Below are 11,347 nucleotides of genomic sequence, written 5' to 3'. Positions count from 1 at the left end.
CTGATATTGTGGAGATTTTATTTGATGTTAGTTCTTTAAATTCTCCGGTTTTGAGAAAAGTGAAATTAGCGGTATTTTTGTAATTTTCCAAACATCTATATATAGGGGTGAACTTTCAAAAAATTCTAAAAACTTTCCAAAACAGGAAAGTTTGGTTTCAGACTTATTTTGGGGGCAATTTCAACCTGCGGCCCGCTTAATTTGGCCAGGTCATTTCTCCTCCGTCCCATCTCCGTTTGAGGGGATCTTAGTGTCTATGGAATGTTCTTAACGAACTCAAAGTCCCAAGGGTTTTTTTGGCGGTTTTCTCATTTTCTTTTGCATTGATTTCAACAACCATTTACATCGAATAAGGTATAAAACTTCATCTACTCTTCATAATCTTAAAGTTGGTATGGTTTATTCGTATATTGGTAGTTATTTGAAAGTTAAGTGTTTAGAACCCTAGAAATCCGATTTTCTCTGATAATTTGGCCAATTTCTGGCTACAATTAATCATCGGCCTAGCGATGAAAAGTGTTTCCCTTGTTAAGCTCTAGCTGCCCCATGAATTTGAGCTCATTTGGATAAGGTTGAAATTTGGGTTTATTAAAACCCACAACCACAACTGCGTGCAGTCAATCATGAAGTTTTCCTAAGTACCAAAGACCTTCTAGTGATCTTGTGAACCTGTGTCTAGCTCAGTTTTTCGAGATTCAATTGTTTGGTATGGTGATCAAATTAGACCGTCACTCATTTGTAGGATTGGCAGAGATCCAACCATTGGATCATTGTAAATTTGTCATATGTTATGGTTGGAGAAGTGTAGTGGACTTGTCTTTATGAACACATCATTTTGGCTGGCATGCGCTCGATTCACATGCAAGTGGTATTTGATCTTGTTTTGCATGTCGGTCTTACTAAGTTCCTAAGAGGGGTATTGTGTAATGTATTAGGTTCCTAGGAGCAGTGTTGGTGAATTTGAAGGAGTATGACTCTGGTGAATGACTTTAACATTATATGATACGGTTATTACCCATAAAAACAACCGTGTTATAAACTATGTACATACCAAACGCATTTACAAATGATTTTATAGAAATTTATGCTACTATATACCTATTTTATGTTTCAAATGATTGTGTAATCAGATGGCTAGTAGAAGATTGCTAACCAGTGTCATGGGATCGCATGGCATCAAGTTGCCATTATGTAGCAGTGTGGTGCACTGATGCTCAGTTAATATGCATTGATGGACCATACTATTAAAAAGTTGTGCTTGCTTAATCCGCATTGGGCAACTATAAGATTGTGCTTGATTAATACGTTATGGGCGACCTTATTACTTAGGTATGGGTATACGTACTTTAGGGGTAAACATACTTGGTTAATCCACAATGGGTAATTACTGTCTACCAATATTTTTAAAAGTGGTTATACTTGGTTAATTCGCATAGGGGGACCACTTCCACTTCCTATTCGGTTACATATTATAGTTTTCCGACGAACTGTGTCTGTTTATAGCCCTATTATGTGGAAAAAGAAGAGATTGAAGGCTTGTGTGACTCAATCTAGAAAGAAACGATTGAATCAAACAATATATATGACAATGTATCTAAAGTGAACAAATTCGGATGTGAATCATTCCTACTTGATACAAAATAGATGCAATGATGAAATAGATACCGATCTCATTCCTGCACGTGAATGTAACATAGATAACGTGTCATTCCTACACAACTTTGAGTTGTGTGATGACTAATTGTTATCCTGAAAGACGTGGTGAGATTCAAAATATCTAGAATAGAGAGACAATTCCTCTATGTATATACTAAGGCATATGATGGTTAAGTTATATAAATAAGTGGAGACTGAATCTTCATGATCATTTGAAAAACAATGAAAGTATGGGTGGGTTTGAAAAATAAGAAAGATCGAACTGAAACCGAAAAACCAAAAACTGAAAGAAAACTGAACCGAACCAAAATTGGTTGGTTCGGTTTCGGGTTCTATAGTTTAGAAACTGACTTGAACTGAACCGAATCAAGATTATAAAACAACATCATTTTGCAATTTTACTCAACCATTCTACACTTGGCTTAGGTATGCATTTGTCTTCCACATACAGAAAACATATCTCAAATTTTCAAATTTCTTTACATGCTTTGTTTGTGTGAAGAACTTTAGATTTCGTGTATTAGTAAGGCTTTCCATTTTGGTTTTGTTTGTTAGGTTTACTATTTTGGAAAGGAACTCCTCTCTTTGTACGAATTATATTGCTTAAATGGTTAGAATATGGAACTTAATACCAGCTTAAGCTTGAAGATGTATGTGGATCCATTTAATTATGTATGGTTCAAATTCCATCATGGAATGGAAGTGAGTGTATTATATATATGTACTAATGAAATAATTGATTTATATTAATTAATTAATCATGTAAAGAACTATTTCTACTTGATTAATTGCTTGAAACTTGATTCTTGTCCAGTTAGATCTTTATTAGGGTTTGCATTGAGGGATTTTCATATTTGAACTGGCAATTTGAATTATTATAAGCCAACTTAAGTTCATTGTGTAGTAAAGTCGTTAAGTTGCTCTTATTTGCAAGCTGCAATGATAGGTGTCCAGTAAGCATTCAGGTTTTCTACATGAACCTATGGACATAAAATTTAAAGGATTTGTATTGTTTAAAACAAAAAACCGAAACCGAATTGAAAGAGGACCAAAAAATATCGAACCAAAATTAAACCGAACCAAACAAAAAGAATTTTTTTTTAACCAAACCGAAAATTTGGTTTGGTTTCGGTTTTGACAAAAAAACTGAACTGATTGGAGATGAAAGGCAAGTGTGGGGTCACAATCCAAAGAAGAATGATGGAATGATAATGATGTTGATCAGATCAACAGATTGAGCAAGTATTCAAAGAAAAACCCTATGTAGGCACAATTGGCCTTTTATATTATACTTTATACTTTATGAAAAAGGTGTTGGGAAAAACGTAATTGTGTTTTAAAACTATGATTTTACTTATAGTTCCATATGTCATATTATTATTACTCAAACGAGCTTCACATCTTACCCAGGTTTAGCATTGCCTGGTATGCCATTCCCACAACGCAAGATTGTTTTGTAGAGAATTTCAAGTGGTATAGGTGTAGCTGATGTGTGCAGTGCACTCGAGAGTAGGGATTATTACCCTTTATTATAAGTTGTTTCCACTAAAGCTCTGATGTATATTATGTGGATGAGTCTCTATGACTCTATATATTATATGTTGTACTACCACTGTCCTATCGTCAGGTTCGATTTTGAGCATATCTCAGGATCGAGGCATGACAGTTAGATCATTGAACACGACTAAACATAAGTTCTCATACTTATGACATTTGAGAACTCACTAATCGGGATAATGCAAAGTATTCCTTTGAGAAGTGTAGTGGACTTGTCTTTGATCATTTGACAATGCATCAACCTCATTGTTTACTCCGTGCATTGTTGGGATCGTTAATTTATCCACGGAGGCATGTGAGTGTACAACAAATGATCTCTAACCTTTGATTCGTTGAAGGAAAATACTCTATAATATGATTCAAGAGCCTCTGCCTAAAGAACATGCACATGATTTAGGAAGTACGTTTCATATCACATTCACAATAATCATTTAGACAAGAGAGTCATGATAGGAGCATATTTATGCGACTTTGTTATCTTATTTCTTTGCATTTACTTAGTTAATTTCCATTTATTTTGGTAATTTATGTTAGTTTCGTATTATTGTAGGTCTAGTTAGTAAGGATGACAATAAATAGCTAAATCGAGCAATTTGGAGCAGTTTTGGACTTATATTGGATAGCATGCATGGATAGCATATGGGCTGAATGTTTTTGGTGTTTAAATGGTGCTACACATGTGGTGCTAAAATCTGGAGAAATTAAAGTTGAGGCTTGGAAGGCAATGAATTACACAAGAAAGAGGAATCCTAATTGGAGAGGAACATTATCTTATCCTATCCTATCCTGTCCTATCCTATCTTATCCAACATTATCTTATCTTATCTCCAGCTGTAAGGAGGAATTCTAATCACATTCCAACACTTTCTACCTGATTTTTAGAGTCCTAAAACAACTCAAAAACACCAAAACCCTTTCCTCCTTGGATTCAACCATTTTCCATATATATATGAAATTCCTGCAGAGATTTAGGGGTGCCATGCCTACCATTCATCCATTGAAGTTGCTGGAATTTTCAGAGTTCTTTTTATCTTTGTTTTAAGTTTCAATATTTATTTTAGATTGTTTTTCATTTATGATGAACATGTGTAACTAAGTTTCTTTTTAGCTAGAGGTGAATTCGAAGCCATGATCAAATGCTTTATATAAATTGATTACATCCAGTTATTGTTTCATAAGACATGACTGTGATTTACTTATATGGTTTATAGAGAACTTATTCTTGTATGTTTATTAAGGGTGCACACTTAGTTTGCATGCAGGGATTTGATGCTAGAATATAGGGAATTTCACCTAATCGTTATGAACTTATATTTGCAAGTAGTAAAAGGCACTAGTCATGATTGAGTTAAGTAAATCCTTGATAGGAGTATCATGTTTTTCATAGTTACGAATGCTTTGTCAATGTTTATTATTTTCACAGAACTTAATGATTTTTGAGATGTATCTCTATCATGCTTTTCATAGTTAGGGAACTTGAGAAGAATAATTTGGTTGCGTCGCTGAGTCCAATTCAATGAACTTAGGAAAATCTGAGAGTTAATTAGTGTTGTCCACAATTAATTTAGGGCATTGTCATTCATGGTTTTTAGGAAAAATAATCGAAAATCGATTTGTATGCATATGTTTCATGTGTGGAGAAGAATCCTTTAGCTATCATTTCATCCATATTTCATTCACAACTTAATTTACTTGCTGCACTTTACTTTTGTTTTAATTAAATTTGTCCAAAATCCCCCTAGTCTTGTTTTGTAGTTAGTTTAACTTAGTTTTCAGTTTTACAAGTTTAATTTGTGTTGATTAGCATCCCTTCTAATCTCCGGAATAGAACGATCCATACTTACTCGTACTACGATTGTATAATTTATAGGGTTTAATTTGTGTGTTAGTTTCTACCACATCAAATTTTGGCACCGTTGTCAGGGATTAGTAAAATTGCTAATCCTTCTGTTTTTTTATTTATTTTTCTTTTGATATTTGATTTAGTTTTATTTCCTAGATTTCACGTACTAGATAAGCAAGACATGGCAATTGCTAATCTTCAAGCTCAAATGGCGAATCTTACTTATCTTATGTCACAGTATCGAAAGGTCCAGAATGCAAAGTGTAGGTACATTTGGTGTGTCCTATAGGCAAGGATATCAAACTAATCAACATCCTCAATTAATTGAGAATGGAGTTTGGGATAGTGTCAATGCTTGGGGTTATCTTGGCCATAATTAATCAAGGAACGACTTGTTTTCCAACATATACAATCCAGGTAGGAGTGATCATTTAAATTTTATGTGGAGGGAACCTCAACAAGTTCAACAAAAAGGATATTGACAGCCATCTGAGGAGTTCTATTCAAGTAATATGCAGCCACCACAGCCTCCCCCACAACAATCCCAACCAAATTTAGGTTCATCAATGGAATATGATAAAATTCTTCAAACACTAACTTCTTTGACTCAGGGTTTACAAGACCAAACTAAAGAGATGGGCGACATGAAGAATCAAATTGGACAGATGGCAAAACTCATGGGACAAATTCAAGAACAAAGCAAACTTTCTAGCTCAACCAGTGTCAATTTGTTGGGAGATTTTGAAATCGCTAAAGCTATCACTTTGAGAAGTGGTATGGAGGTTGCAGGTGATTTGAAGGTGTCCAGCCATAGCCTAGAAGTAGACAAAGAAGAGCTGTCCAAAAAGGAGGAGGAAGACTCAGCCATGGCAAGCTTAGAAGAAGCCTTGCCGCATCACCTAATCATTTCTAATCCTATTGCCGCAACTACCCTAGCTTCACCACCATCCAATTCTAGTAAGTTTGTTCCGAATTCAATTCTTTCTAACCTTATTCCACCAAATGTCCCTATTCCTTGCAGGTTCTTGCAATCCAAGAAAGATGAGAGAGAGAAAGACATCTTCTAAACCTTTCCAAAGGTGTAAGTTAATATCCCGATTCTTGATACAATAAAGCAAGTTCCAGAATGTGCTGAATTTTTTAAAGAGTTTTTTACAACAAGAAGACAGATTCAAGATAAATAAATGGCTGAGGAATATCTAGAATTCATCAAAGAGGATGTACTTAAGACAACCATCCCCGAAGAAGTTGGATTTTATAACACAGGACAAGTCACTGCACTCACACCAAATATGGCCGAGTGCAACATTCCAAAACTTTCAAAGTAGACTTTGTCCTTGAGTTCTTGTCGCAGCACACAGGTAAGCCACCTCCTCAAATTTCAATTTCTTTTTCTACTAACATGTTGATTTCAATGATTCAGGCACCCACTCTAGAATTTAAACCATTTCTGGATCATTTCAAGTATCACCTTCCATTTAAAGATCAACTCTATGCCACTGGTCCTAATGAGGATTAATTAGAGGTGTCGTCCGGCTGGAAGACGTTAAAGCAAGCGTTTCTTGGGAGGCAACCCATGTATTCAAACAAAGAGACATTGGAATTTCCAGCTCCTACAACGATATTTGCTCTCTTTTACCCTTCACTCTATTGTTTTTTACTTTGCCATGATTGTCTTGTTTGCTAGTTATCTTTTATTGCTTTCTTGTTTGAGTTTATTTTTGAAACATTGAAGACAATGTTTGGTTTAAGTGTTGGGGGGGTTAAACAGATTGTTTTTCATGATTTCTCTTCGAATTTCACCACCTATTACTACTAATGTTGTTATTCACTGTTTTAAAGTGTTTTATTAGGTGTCATAAAAACAAATTTAAAAAAAAAAAAAAAGCTTGAGAAAAAAACAAAAAAGAGTCATTTTTGTTGCTTTTTTGTGTCTTAGGGTACCTTCCAACACAATGATGAAGATTTGGTTTTTAATTGCATGACTGTTAAAGAAAGTTACAAACATGGGTGGAAGTTTGATATGCTCTTTAGTTAATACTTAGTTGTAGTTGTCATTTATGAATTCACATGTAATCACAAGAAAAAAAATCTGTTTTTGTAACATGCTTGAAGGAAGAAACTCAAACAAATGCTACAACCCTATGAGACTTGAGACTATTCTTTGTTTGGAGAGTTATGAATCTGTGATATTCTTGTTATCTAAAGTCGTTGTATGATCTCATTATTTCTTTGCTTGGTTGCTACTTTGAATGTTTTTTCATCATTTTAGTTCCAAATACTAGAACTCATGCCCGTTTCATTCAAAGCATAAAATTGATTGCTTGACAAGTAACAAGATAAAGTTGTTTAGTTACCACCAGAGCCAAAAAGCCATATCCCTTGCATATGTATTGTAGGTTTAACACCTTTGAGCCTTATTTAGCCTATTTTCTTTGTTAGCCTGCATTATCTCCACCTAGCCTAGCATAGAAATATCCATACCCTTGTTCTCAAAGAATAGTGAAGCATGACTTGTTGGAAATTCGTTTTGATTTATGATTTGCAGAAAAATAAGTGTGGGGGAAGGATTTGTTCTTTCGAATCCAGTGAAGTAGTTCTTATGTTTTATGTTTCAAAGAAAATAGGAAAAAAAGAAGAAGAAGAAAAACGTTGAAAAAAAAGGAGAAAAAAAAAGAGGTTGAAAAGAAGTGAGAATGAGTTCATAAGTATTGGTTGTTGAAGAAGGGTCCAAAAATGTGAATCTGACCCTAAAGTTGTATGAATCTCCCTTTTGTGTTTATAGTTGGGTGTTGCAATCAAAAGTTGAATTCTAAGTATTAATTTCATTACTTTGCTTACTATCACTTTAAGAACCTTTGTTTATCCTTAACCTTTCTTTGTTAGCCAATACCTTAGCCCTATTAGAACCCTTACACTTTTATCTTGATTGTTATGTGATTCAATATGTGGAGTTTGAAATTGGTACGAGCATATGGAATCTCTGGTTCTCGCTTCAAAGTAGTGCATTCTGTTCATGAGATCATACATGTTTGTATTAATAAAATTCAGAAAGTGCCTTCTATGTTATAACATATGTGAGTGCTAGTCTACATGTTTACATCAATCTTCTCACATATACTTAGTATAGGGAGTGTAGTAAAAAAATCTATGTGAAAATAGAGAGTATATCCGGTTAGAAATTGAGTGAAGGAATTGAGTGAATTCTCTAAGGCATGTTTACTATTTCCAAATGTTGTTTTAATTGATTAAATGCGAGCTAGTGAGGGGTTACTGCGGTTAAGTATAAGCTCAAGAGTAAGGATGGCTAAAATCTATATGAGTAGTGATTTTTAACAAGTCATGTTTCATTGGAAATCCCTGAGGTAATTGTTGGAAGGTTTAGGTTTTGCTTTGTTTTCTTTGTTTTGCTCGGGGACTAGCAAAAACTAAGTGTGGGGGAATTTGATAGGAGCATATTTATGCAACTTTGTTATCTTATTTCTTTGCATTTATTTAGTTAATTTCCATTTATTTTAGTAATTTATGTTATTTTCGTATTATTGTAGGTCCAGTTGGTAAAGATGACAATAAATAGCTAAATCGAGCAATTTGGAGCAGTTTTGGACTTGGATTGGATAGAATGCGTGGATAGCATATGGGTTGAACATTTTTGGTGTTTAAATGGTGCTAGACATTTGCTAAAATCTGGAGAAATTAAAGTTGAGGCTTGGAAGGCAAGGAATTACACAAGAAAGAGGAAACCTAATCGGAGAGGAACATTATCTTATCCTATCCTATCTTATCTTATCTTATCCTATCTTATCCAACATTATTTTATCTTATCTTCAGCTGCAAGGAGGAATTCTAATCACATTCCAACACTTTCTACCTTATTTTTAGAGTCCTAAAATAACTCAAATACTCCAAAACCCTTTCCTCCTTGGATTCAGCCATTTCCCCCTATATATATGGAATTCCTGCAGAGATTTAGGGGTGCCATGCCTACCATTCATCCATTGAAGTTGTTGGAATTTTCAGAGTTCTTTCTATCTTTGTTTTAAGATTCAATGTTTATTTTAGATTGTTTTTCATTTATGATGAACATGTGTAACTAAGTTTCTTTTTAGCTAGAGGTGAATTCGAAGCCATGATAGTATGCTTTATATAAATTGATTACATCCAGTTATTGTTTCGTAAGACATGAATGTGATTTACTTATCTACTTTATAGAGAACTTATTCTTGTATGCTTATTAAGGGTGCACACTTAATTTGCATGCAGGGATTTGATGCTAGAATATAAGGGAATTTCACCTAATCGTTATGAACTTATATTTGCAAGTAGTAAAAGTCACTAGTCATGATTGAGTTAAGTAAATTCTTGGCAGGAGTATCATGCTTTTCATAGTTAGGGAACTTGAGAAGAATAATTTGGTTGCGTCGCTGAGTCCAATTCAATGAATTTAGGAAAATCTGAGAGTTAATTAGTATTGTTCACAATTAATTTGGGGCATTGTCATTCATGGTTTATAGGAAGAATAACTGGAAATCGATTTGTATGCATATGTTTCATGTGTGGAGAAGAATCCTTTAGCTATCCTTTCATCCATATTTCATTCACAACTTAATTTACTTGCTACATTTTACTTTTGTTTTAATTAAATTCATCCAAAATCCCCCTAGTCTTGTTTTGTAGTTATTTTAACTTAGTTTTTAGTTTTACAAGTATAATTTGTGTTGATACTCGTACTACGATTGCATAATTTATAGGGTTTAATTTGTGTGTTAGTTTCTACCACGTCAAGTCATATTGAATGGTAGACATGAATAAACTATGAACCAAACTATGTGATCAAGAGTTTTAATATAGATATAGGTTCTCTACGTCTTCAACTTAGCTTGGGTAGTTATGACATATTACTAGGTGTCACTCATAGCTTGGGAAAGCCTTGAAAGTTTACAATCACTAATCTTTATAAAAGGGATAATTGAAAGATAGTTTCAATTCACAATTGATTAGTAAGAGTTCTAATTGCCCATTGTCCCGATAACTAGAACCTAATGGATCGTACACCATGTAAGATAAGATTGAAGATTAATAAAGACAATTAAATAGTTTAACTATTTATAATTAGGATTGATTATTCAAATGAATAAATTCGTTTTAGACCTTGAGTTAGTATTGGGCCTCAAGGCCTAATGAGCTTCGAACCATCAAACCCATTAACTTAAGTTGTATGACAACTTAAAAATTAAAGGGCTCAAAATCCCAATGACTTTAGGAGCCTGACTATACATAGAGAAAGGATGAGTCAGGGTTTTCTTTAAGTCACTCACTTGATAGACTAAAAGAGGCATTATAACTTCATCCTCGTTTAGGGCTTTTATGAGGGAAAATGAGAGAACACAACTCTTTCTTTTCTCTCTTGGAGGTCAACTACCAAAGGAGAAGAACACTAGCATTTTCCTCTCTATTGGTTACTCGTCCTCTCTTCAACCATCCTACCTTGGTGTGGAGACTTATTGGAAGCTTGGGAGACTTCTATTCATCCATCAAACCCAAGAAGCCAAAGAATTCATGGAGAAAGATGCAAATGGATGAAGACCGTTTCTTAGGTGATTAGCCTTTTCCCATGTAAAGAGAAATCTACAAAGGTATAATGAATTCTCAACTCTTACTCGTGATTTGAATTGAGTCTTGGTTCACTACAATACTAGCTTTAAATTTCTTGGTTAAAATTTGTTTTAAGCGCATATGTACTAGCTTCCGCTCTTTAATTGTTGAATGCTTAATATATGTTAATTGATTTTAAATTTAGCCAAATTTTACTTTCAATGACATCATTCTTTGAATTAATCGGATCCCTTATTATATAAAATTACTTGGAGCTTGGACATGCATGAGGAAGGAACAGTAGCTTGGAAAATTTGTTCAACAATTAAATGAGAGAATCCTTTGTGCAATGGACATGTCATTGTTATCCTTTTCACTAGTATTACATGGATTATGATAATATTAACGTATTTATGCTTGTTGCCGTCAAGCGATGTTCTATCCTTTTATAAATGAGAGACTTTAAGTTTGACTTTCATAAAAAGTAAGTTTGACACAATGGCTTGTTATTGCGCGACTTAGTCTAAATCTCTAAACTCATAATGTAAAGCATGATACTTGCATCCTCACTTGAAGAATGCATATATTTCACTTTGTTACACATAATGTATCTTCAATGTATAAATCTATTAAAAGAACAATTTAATTCTTGTGTCTTTTATTAAACAAAATGTTATTCCTACAAAAAATCATTCG

This window comes from Malus sylvestris, chromosome 4, assembly GCF_916048215.2.
Source record: "Malus sylvestris chromosome 4, drMalSylv7.2, whole genome shotgun sequence".
In the NCBI taxonomy this organism is placed as follows: Eukaryota; Viridiplantae; Streptophyta; class Magnoliopsida; order Rosales; family Rosaceae; genus Malus; species Malus sylvestris.
This window is presented reverse-complemented; position numbering follows the sequence as displayed.